Source organism: Drosophila teissieri, chromosome 2L (genome assembly GCF_016746235.2).
Source record: "Drosophila teissieri strain GT53w chromosome 2L, Prin_Dtei_1.1, whole genome shotgun sequence".
NCBI classification, from domain to species: Eukaryota; Metazoa; Arthropoda; class Insecta; order Diptera; family Drosophilidae; genus Drosophila; species Drosophila teissieri.
In genome coordinates, this window is record NC_053029.1 from 11864379 (window position 1) to 11874236 (window position 9858).

General features: G+C 38.5%; 1 non-coding gene across 1 annotated transcript; it reads left to right on the forward strand.

The window, feature by feature from the left end:
• The first annotated feature begins 4631 nt into the window (after positions 1-4631).
• Positions 4632-4821, forward strand: LOC122612014. The gene has a single exon (XR_006325586.1). It is a non-coding gene; the product is annotated as a U2 spliceosomal RNA (small nuclear RNA).
• Positions 4822-9858: the final 5037 nt, after the last annotated feature.

A 9858-nucleotide genomic window follows, 5' to 3' on the forward strand; every position in this document is an offset into this window, starting at 1 on the left:
CAAGTAGATTGTTGGACAAGTCGAGCTCTATAAGGATCTGCAGTTGGGTGAAACTTCGGTGGTTGATGTGTTTGAGGGTGCCATTTCGTATGAGTAACTTCTGCAGATTTTGCAAGTTGGTGGTCAGGAAAGCGTTCTCCTCCAGGTAGAATATATGGTTGTGTGACAAATCCGAAAATGTTCTTCCAGAGACCTCGGCGTATATCCATCAACTGTTTTTCTATTTTGGTACTGCCCCACATACCAGAGTGTTAACATTATTTCGGCGCATGTCAAGTAGATTTCAGACTTTGTCCTCCTTTTATGTAAATTAACATTGGTATTTTCCCGTTTTCAATCATTTCTTATATTTTATAAATTATATGTTATATTTTTGAATTATCAGTAGTTAACATTTATTTTTATTTATTTTTTAAAAGAATAAGAATAACGTTTAAAAAAATGGTAGGGTTTCTTTATTTTATGCCGGTTTTAAATGCCGTATACATTATTTATATTTCTAAAAGTACATTAGTCACAAGTCTTTCTATTTCTAAATGGCTATACATATCACTAAGGTTTACGTGTAATTTTAAAAACAATAAAAACGTATTTCACTTATTGCAAATTGTTCGTTACAAAATGAAAAGAGTTTATTTTATTTGCTCCGCAGACCACCCCTAAAAGCAGGCTATTCTTACTGAGCAACAATTGCGTTGAGGCATTTTTCATGTGCGCTACTTATAATTCCCAACTGGTTCTGGCCGTTTGCTTATGGAGACCCAGTTAGTTTTCCGTTTAAAGTTTTCGCTTTAGTTTAGTGTAGTGGGAAGTCTGTTCTTTTTATTATGTTTTTTACGAAAAAGTCCTGGTCTTTCTAACTTATTGTCTAAATTTTAAATAAAATTTTTAAAAACAAAGTTAAAAAAGCGATCGAATATCTCTTAATTCCAATAATCATGGCGTCTCAGCGAGTGCACGTATTTGCCTACCCCTTCGTGGGAACATTCCGGTGCTCCATATGCATGGATGCGTCCGGGATGCATTCCACTAGGTCGCTGGGCGAATACGGCACGTACGCTGCGGCATATCAGCACATAACCCAGCGCCACCCACAAGTGGTTATTACATACCGTTGCCGGGTCTGTGGCGCTGATATGCCTCGGGGGATGAAGCAGCTCAAAGCCCATGTGGCCGCGAGCTACCCCGAGACCACCACAGACGCCCACGGGATGCTCGTGGAAGCAGCCACAGCCCCGAACCCTGCTGTACCACTCCCCGCCCCCTCCCTGAGACAGTCAGCGCTGAGCCCTGTGACGCCCGATGCTTCCCGGGAACAGGCCCCATCCTGCGCTGAGCCCCGTTGTCACGGGTGCCAGTGGACGCACTGGAAGGACTGTTGCCCCCATACCACCAACACGACAGATGGCCCCGAGGGCACCGACCGCTGCGCGGACACCATCACCAGCCCCGCAACGGCCGCCTGCCCGCAACGTTCCCCCTGCCCCCCCGGGTCAAATAACGGGTGTGACGAGACGGCTCCTGAGAAGCGGCAACCAGCCGCCGATCTCGTCTATACCGCCCCGTTCGCCGTCCTCGTCCGTGCCGGCCCGTTCGCCGATCTCGTCCGCGCCGGCCCGTTCGCCGACCACCACCAGGATGACGACCCCCTCCCGCACCGGTCTGGGAGTCTCGGTCCCCTCTGCTCCAAGCAGAAGGACCCCCGAAAGACCCACCAGCACCGCCACAGCGGGCAGGCCGGGAACGCCACGGCCACTGTCGTGCCGTTCAATAGCCACCCATTCTTCCCCTGTCAATAGCCCAGTACAACCCCCCCCGAAGTAGTAATTTCATCACCCACACGCAATAGCCCGAGCCCACCTCACAGGGTAGGCGCGGACCGCAAGCACTGGCAGACGCAGCGAAGAGGATCCATCAAATATACAGGACCAATCGAGCTTAGTACGCCCATCTCAGGCAGATGTTCGCCAGAAATGGCGACGAGCGTGTGCGGCCCTTCGATTGGCCCGCCTGGTGCGTGCCAGGAGAAGAGGCCCGCGCGGACACGCTCGTGAGTCCCCTCACACAGGAGGAGGTGCTCGCACGCCTGAGAAGGACACACAGCTCTGCGCCGGGTCCCGATGGTGTCACCTATGGAAATCTTAAGAAAACAGACCCGAAGGCCTCCATGCTCACGGCAGTGTTTAACGCCTGCCTGAGGACAGGTCATGTCCCCGATCTGTGGAAAAAGTTCAGAACGGTCTTAATCCACAAGAAAGGGGACAGAACTGACCTGTCGAATTGGAGGCCTCTTTCCATGGGTGACACCATCCCCAAATCGTTCGCGGCCGTCATGGCAGACAGGCTAACGGCGTTCCTCACTAACGGAGGAAGGCTCAGCGAGGAGCAGAAAGGCTTCCTCCAGCACGAAGGCTGCCATGAACACAATTTTGTTCTTGGCCAAGTGCTGGAGGAGAGCAGACGCCAAGGCAAGGACCTCGTCATGGGCTGGCTGGACCTGTCCAACGCGTTCGGGTCGATTCCGCATGCCACCATCTTGGACGCGGTCGCCGGTATGGGGATCCCCTCGAGGATCCGGACCATAATCCACCAGTTGGCTATCGCCAAAACCATTGATGGCATGTCGGAAGAGATCCCGATCGAAGCGGGGGTCAGACAGGGCTGCCCAGCCAGCCCAATCCTCTTTAACATCGCAATAGAGCGGGTACTTCGCAAAATCAAAACCGTCAACGCGGGGTACCTGCTCTATGGGAGCCGCATTAGCACGCTGGCGTACGCCGATGACCTGGTGCTAATTGCGAGCTCCCCAGAGGAGATGAGGTCCTTGCTGCGTGCTGCGGACGACGCCGCAATAGAAGCCGGTCTACACTTCAACCCCGGGAAGTGCGCGACCCTACACCTCACGGGGAAGAAATCCTCGCGGAGGGCAGTGCAGACCGGCTTCCTCGTCCGTCGCACGCCAGTACCGGCCATGACAGAGGGGGATGCCTACGAATATCTTGGCATCCCCGTGGGTCTAAACGTGGACCAAACACCCAGGGCAGCGATGGAAGCGATAGTTGGGGACATCGCCAAGATAGATGACTCGCTGCTCGCCCCGTGGCAAAAGATCGACGCAGCCCGCACCTTCGTGGCACCGAAGCTTGACTTCGTGCTACGAAGTGGCGCCACCTTGCGAGCCCCGCTGCGTCATCTGGATACAGTTATAAAAAACACATAAAAAAATGGCTGTATCTGCCGCAGAGGGCGAGCGCGGAGGTAGTATACACCCCGCTGAAGAAAGGTGGAGCGGGAATACTACCTTCATCCATCTTGGCTGATGTCCTAACTATCGCCCAGGCTCACCGCATGGTGTCCTGCCCTGGGGAGGTCGTCTCCCGGATTGCAAGAGAGGGCCTGAGAGAAGCGGTAAAGCGAAAAATAAACCGGGAGCCATCCGGCGACGAGATGGCTCACTTTCTCTCAGGCTCCACTCTATCCGGGGAGACAGCCAGCTTTGGCGACGCCGGATTCTGGTCGAGGGTGAGGATGACCACCAAAAGGCAAGCTGTGCATCTGGGGGTGCGTTGGCCCTGGAGAGGAGGTGAGCTACTGGTTAAGTGTAGAGCACAAAGAAACCGACCAGTGGCCACCGACTCGAACTCCAGGTCCCAACTCATCCAACGTCTCAGGTGCGCAGCTCAGGATGAGTTCCTGACCATCCTCATAAATAAACCCGACCAGGGGAAGGTGGCGAAGCTCTCCACGCTAACCCCAGTCAGCAACGCGTTCATACGCGACGGTAGCTTTACCAGGTTTGCTGACTGGCGGTTTATCCACAGAGCCCGACTGGGAGTCCTCCCAGTCAACGGAGCGATCCGATGGGGAAGCGGCGACAAGCGCTGCCGGGTCTGTGGATATCAGCTGGAGAGCGTTCCACACGTGTTGTGCCACTGCATGCACCACTCAAACGCAATGCAGCAGAGGCACAACGCGGTGATGGATCGCCTCGCCAAGGCTGGCTCACGGCTGGGGACCCCCAGGGTGAACTGCCGCGTGGAAGGGGTCGCCGAGGACATGGCGGCCCTCAGGCCGGACCTGGTATGGCGCGACGAACGGAGCAGAAAAATCGTCATAGTTGACGTGACTGTTCCGTTCGAGAACGGGGCTGAAGCGTTTGACAACGCGAGGGGCGAGAAAGAAGAAAAATACCGCCCCCTAGCTGAAGCCCTGCGCGCCATGGGATACCAGGTAAAACTGGAGGCATTCATTGTCGGAGCCTTGGGCTCGTGGGACCCTAAAAACGAAAGGGTCCTTAAGACTTTGGGTGTCTCCAGGTTTTATGCTGGCCTGATGCGCAGACTGATGGTGGCCGACACCATCAGGTGGTCCCGGGACATTTATGTGGAGCATGTATCCGGGATCAGGCAGTTCACCCTGCCAAGTGGAGCTCCCCCAAACTAAAAAACTAAAAACTAAAAATAAATCAACATAACAAATTTAAAAAAAGAAAATAATAAAAATAAGAAATTCTGAAAAAATTATATACCTTAAAAACTAAATCGAAAATAAATGTTGGAAACAAAAAAAAAAAAAAATAATAATAATAAAAACCAAACGAAAACCCGGCCTGCCCCAGAGGCAGGTAAACATTTACTGGCCATATGGCTAATTTTTTTTTTTAATCTGTTCTTATCAGCTTAACATCTGATAGTTCCTCCATTGGAGGACAACAAATGTTAAACTGATTTTTGGAATCAGACGGAGTGCTAGGAGCTTGCTCCACCTCTGTCGCGGGTTGGCCCGGTATTGCAGTACCGCCGGGATTTCGGCCCAACTGAATAATAAATCTAACATCTTATAGTAAACTGAATCACTCACTCGTTGAATACGTAATTAAATTCCCAATCAAACTGTGTTTACAAAAAAAAATGAATTTTTTTTTTAATTTTTTCCAATTTTTGATGATGATTTTTGGATTTGGTCCGAAAATCGATTTTCTGTTTTTTTGCGATTTAAATATCAGTATTTTGATCAAAACATTCGAAATATGGGTCCAAATATGGAATGTCATATCTCGTTGAATTCGAAATTAAATTTCTAATCAAACTGTGTTTACCAAAAAAAATGTTTTTTTTTTTTCAAATTTTTTCCAATTTTTGATGATGATTTTTAAATTTTTGGCCGAAAATTGATTTTCCGTTTTTTTGCGATTTAAATATCAGTATATTGATGAGAACATTCGAAATATTGTTCCAAATATGGAATGTCATATCTCGTTGAATTCGAAATTAAATTTCGAATCAAACTGTGTTTACCAAAAAAAAATGTTTTGTTTTTCAATTTTTTTCCAATTTTTGATGATGATTTTTAAATTTTGACCGAAAATTGATTTTCCGTTTTTTTGCGATTTAAATATCAGTATATTGATGAGAACATTCGAAATATTGTTCCAAATATGGAATGTCATATCTCGTTGAATTCGAAATTAAATTTCGATTCAAACTGTGTTTACCAAAATAAATGTTTTGTTTTTCAATTTTTTTCCAATTTTTGATGATGATTTTTGAATTTTGGCCGAAAATCGATTTTCTGTTTTTTTGCGATTTAATTATCAGTATTTTTATCAGAACATTCGAAATATGGGTCCAAATATGGAATGTCATATCTCGTTGAATTCGTAATTAAATTTCCAATCAAACTGTGTTTACAAAAAAAAAATTAATTTTTTTTAAATTTTTTCCAATTTTTGATGATGATTGTTGGATTTTGTCCGAAAATCGATTTTCCGTTTTTTTGCGATTCAAATATCAGTATTTTGATCAGAACATTCGAAATATGGGTCCAAATATGGAATGTCATATCTCGTTGAATTCGTAATTAAATTTCCAATCAAACTGTGTTTACAAAAAAAAATCCATTTTTTTTTTAATTTTTCCCAATTTTTGATGATGATTTTTGGATTTTTTCCAAAAATCGATTTTCTGTTTTTTTGCGATTTAAATATCAGTATTTTGATCAGAACATTCGAAATATGGGTCCAAATATGGAATGTCATATCTCGTTGAATTCGTAATTAAATTTCCAATCGAACTGTGTTTACAAAAAAAAAATTAATTTTTTTTAATTTTTTCCAATTTTTGATGATAATTGTTGGATTTTGTCCGAAAATCGATTTTCCGTTTTTTTGCGATTTAAATATCAGTATTTTGATCAAAACATTCGAAATATGGGTCCAAATATGGAATGTCATATCTCGTTGAATTCGTAATTAAATTTCCAATCAAACTGTGTTTACAAAAAAAAATCCATTTTTTTTTTAATTTTTCCCAATTTTTGATGATGATTTTTGGATTTTGTCCAAAAATCGATTTTCTGTTTTTTTGCGATTTAAATATCAGTATTTTGATCAGAACATTCGAAATATGGTCCAAATATGGAATGTCATATCTCGTTGAATTCGTAATTAAATTTCCAATCGAACTGTGTTTACAAAAAAAAAATTAATTTTTTCCAATTTTTGATGGTGATTGTTGGATTTTGGCCGAAAATCGATTTTCCGTTTTTTTGCGGTTTAAATATCAGTATTTTTCTTTAATTTTTTCCAATTTTTGATGATGATTTTTGGATTTTGTCCAAAAATCGATTTTCTGTTTTTTTGCGATTTAAATATAAGTATTTTGATCAGAACATTCGAAATATGGGTCCAAATATGGAATGTCATATCTCGTTGAATTCGTAATTAAATTTTCAATCGAACTGTGTTTACAAAAAAAAAATGTATTTTTTTTTATTTTTTAATTTTTGATGATGATTGTTGGATTTTGTCCGAAAATCGATTTTCTGTTTTTTTGCGGTTTAAATATCAGTATTTTGATCAAAACATTCGAAATATGGGTCCAAATATGGAATGTCATATCTCGTTGAATTCGTAATTAAATTTCCAATCAAACTGTGTTTACAAAAAAAATTAATTTTTTTTTAATTTTTTCCAATTTTTGATGATGATTTTTGGATTTTGTCCGAAAATTGATTTTTCGTTTTTTTTGCGATTTAAATAATAGTATATTGATGAGAACATTCGAAATATTGTTCCAAATATGGAATGTCATATCTCGTTGAATTCGAAATAAAATTTTGAATCAAACTGTGTTTACCAAAAAAAATGTTTTTTTTTTTCAAATTTTTTTCCAATTTTTGATGATGATTGTTGGATTTTGTCCGAAAATTGATTTTCCGTTTTTTGCTATTTAAATATCAGTATTTTGATCAAAACATTCGAAATATGGGTCCAAATATGGAATGTCATATCTCGTTGAATTCGTAATTAAATTTCCAATCAAACTGTGTTTACAAAAAAAAATCCATTTTTTTTTTAATTTTTTCCAATTTTTGATGATGATTTTTTAATTTTGGCCGAAAATCGATTTTCTGTTTTTTTGCGATTTAAATATCAGTATTTTGATCAGAATATTCGAAATATGGGTCCAAATATGGAATGTCATATCTCGTTGAATTCGTAATTAAATTTCCAATCAAACTGTGTTTACAAATAAAATTCCATTTTTCTTTAATTTTTTCCAATTTTTGATGATGATTTTTGGATTTTGTCCAAAAATCGATTTTCTGTTTTTTTGCGATTTAAATATCAGTAATTAAATTTTCAATCGAACTGTGTTTACAAAAAAAAAATTAATTTTTTTTTAATTTTTTAATTTTTGATGATGATTGTTGGATTTTGTCTGAATCTCGATTTTCCGTTTTTTTGCGATTTAAATATCAGTATTTTGATCAAAACATTCGAAATATGGGTCCAAATATGGAATGTCATATCTCGTTGAATTCGTAATTAAATTTCCAATCAAACTGTGTTTACAAAAAAAAATCCATTTTTTTTTTAATTTTTCCCAATTTTTGATGATGATGTTTGGATTTTTTCCAAAAATCGATTTTCTGTTTTTTTGCGATTTAAATATCAGTATTTTGATCAGAACATTCGAAATATGGGTCCAAATATGGAATGTCATATCTCGTTGAATTCGTAATTAAATTTCCAATCGAACTGTGTTTACAAAAAAAAATTAATTTTTTTTAATTTTTTCCAATTTTTGATGATAATTGTTGGATTTTGTCCGAAAATCGATTTTCCGTTTTTTTGCGATTTAAATATCAGTATTTTGATCAAAACATTCGAAATATGGGTCCAAATATGGAATGTCATATCTCGTTGAATTCGTAATTAAATTTCCAATCAAACTGTGTTTACAAAAAAAAATCCATTTTTTTTTTAATTTTTCCCAATTTTTGATGATGATTTTTGGATTTTTTCCAAAAATCGATTTTCTGTTTTTTTGCGATTTAAATATCAGTATTTTGATCAGAACATTCGAAATATGGTCCAAATATGGAATGTCATATCTCGTTGAATTCGTAATTAAATTTCCAATCGAACTGTGTTTACAAAAAAAAAATTAATTTTTTTTAATTTTTTCCAATTTTTGATGGTGATTGTTGGATTTTGTCCGAAAATCGATTTTCCGTTTTTTTGCGATTTAAATATCAGTATTTTGATCAAAACATTCGAAATATGGGTCCAAATATGGAATGTCATATCTCGTTGAATTCGTAATTAAATTTCCAATCAAACTGTGTTTACAAAAAAAAATCAGTTTTTTTTAATTTTTTCCAATTTTTGATGATGATTGTTGGATTTTGTCCGAAAATCGATTTTCCGTTTTTTTGCGATTTAAATATCAGTATTTTGATCAGAACATTCGAAATATGGGTCCAAATATGGAATGTCATATCTCGTTGAATTCGAAATTAAATTTCGAATCAAACTGTGTTTACAAAAAAAAATTATTTTTTTTTTAATTTTTTCCAATCTTTGATGATGATTTTTGGATTTTGTCCGAAAATTGATTTTTCGTTTTTTTTGCGATTTAAATATTAGTATTTTGATCAGAAAATTCGAAATATGGGTCCAAATATGGAATGTCATATCTCGTTGAATTCGTAATTAAATTTAAATTTTGGCCGAAAGTTGATTTTCGGTTTTTTTGCGATTTAAATATCAGTATATTGATGAGAACATTCGAAATATTGTTCCAAATATGGAATGTCATATCTCGTTGAATTCGAAATAAAATTTTGAATCAAACTGTGTTTACCAAAAAAAATGTTTTTTTTTTCAAATTTTTTTCCAATTTTTGATGATGATTTTTGAATTTTGGCCGAAAATCGATTTTCTGTTTTTTTGCGATTTAAATATCAGTATTTTGATCAGAATATTCGAAATATGGGTCCAAATATGGAATGTCATGTCTCGTTGAATTCGTAATTAAATTTCCAATCAAACTGTGTTTACAAATAAAATTCCATTTTTCTTTAATTTTTTCCAATTTTTGATGATGATTTTTGGATTTTGTCCAAAAATCGATTTTCTGTTTTTTTGCGATTTAAATATCAGTATTTTGATCAGAACATTCGAAATATGGGTCCAAATATGGAATGTCATATCTCGTTGAATTCGTAATTAAATTTCCAATCAAACTGTGTTTACAAAAAAAAATCCATTTTTTTTTTAATTTTTTCCAATTTTTGATGATGATTTTTGGATTTGGCCGAAAATCGATTTTCTGTTTTTTTGCGATTTAAATATCAGTATTTTGATCAGAATATTCGAAATATGGGTCCAAATATGGAATGTCATATCTCGTTGAATTCGTAATTAAATTTCCAATCAAACTGTGTTTACAAATAAAATTCCATTTTTCTTTAATTTTTTCCAATTTTTGATGATGATTTTTGGATTTTGTCCAAAAATCGATTTTCTGTTTTTTTGCGATTTAAATATCAGTAATTAAATTTTCAATCGAA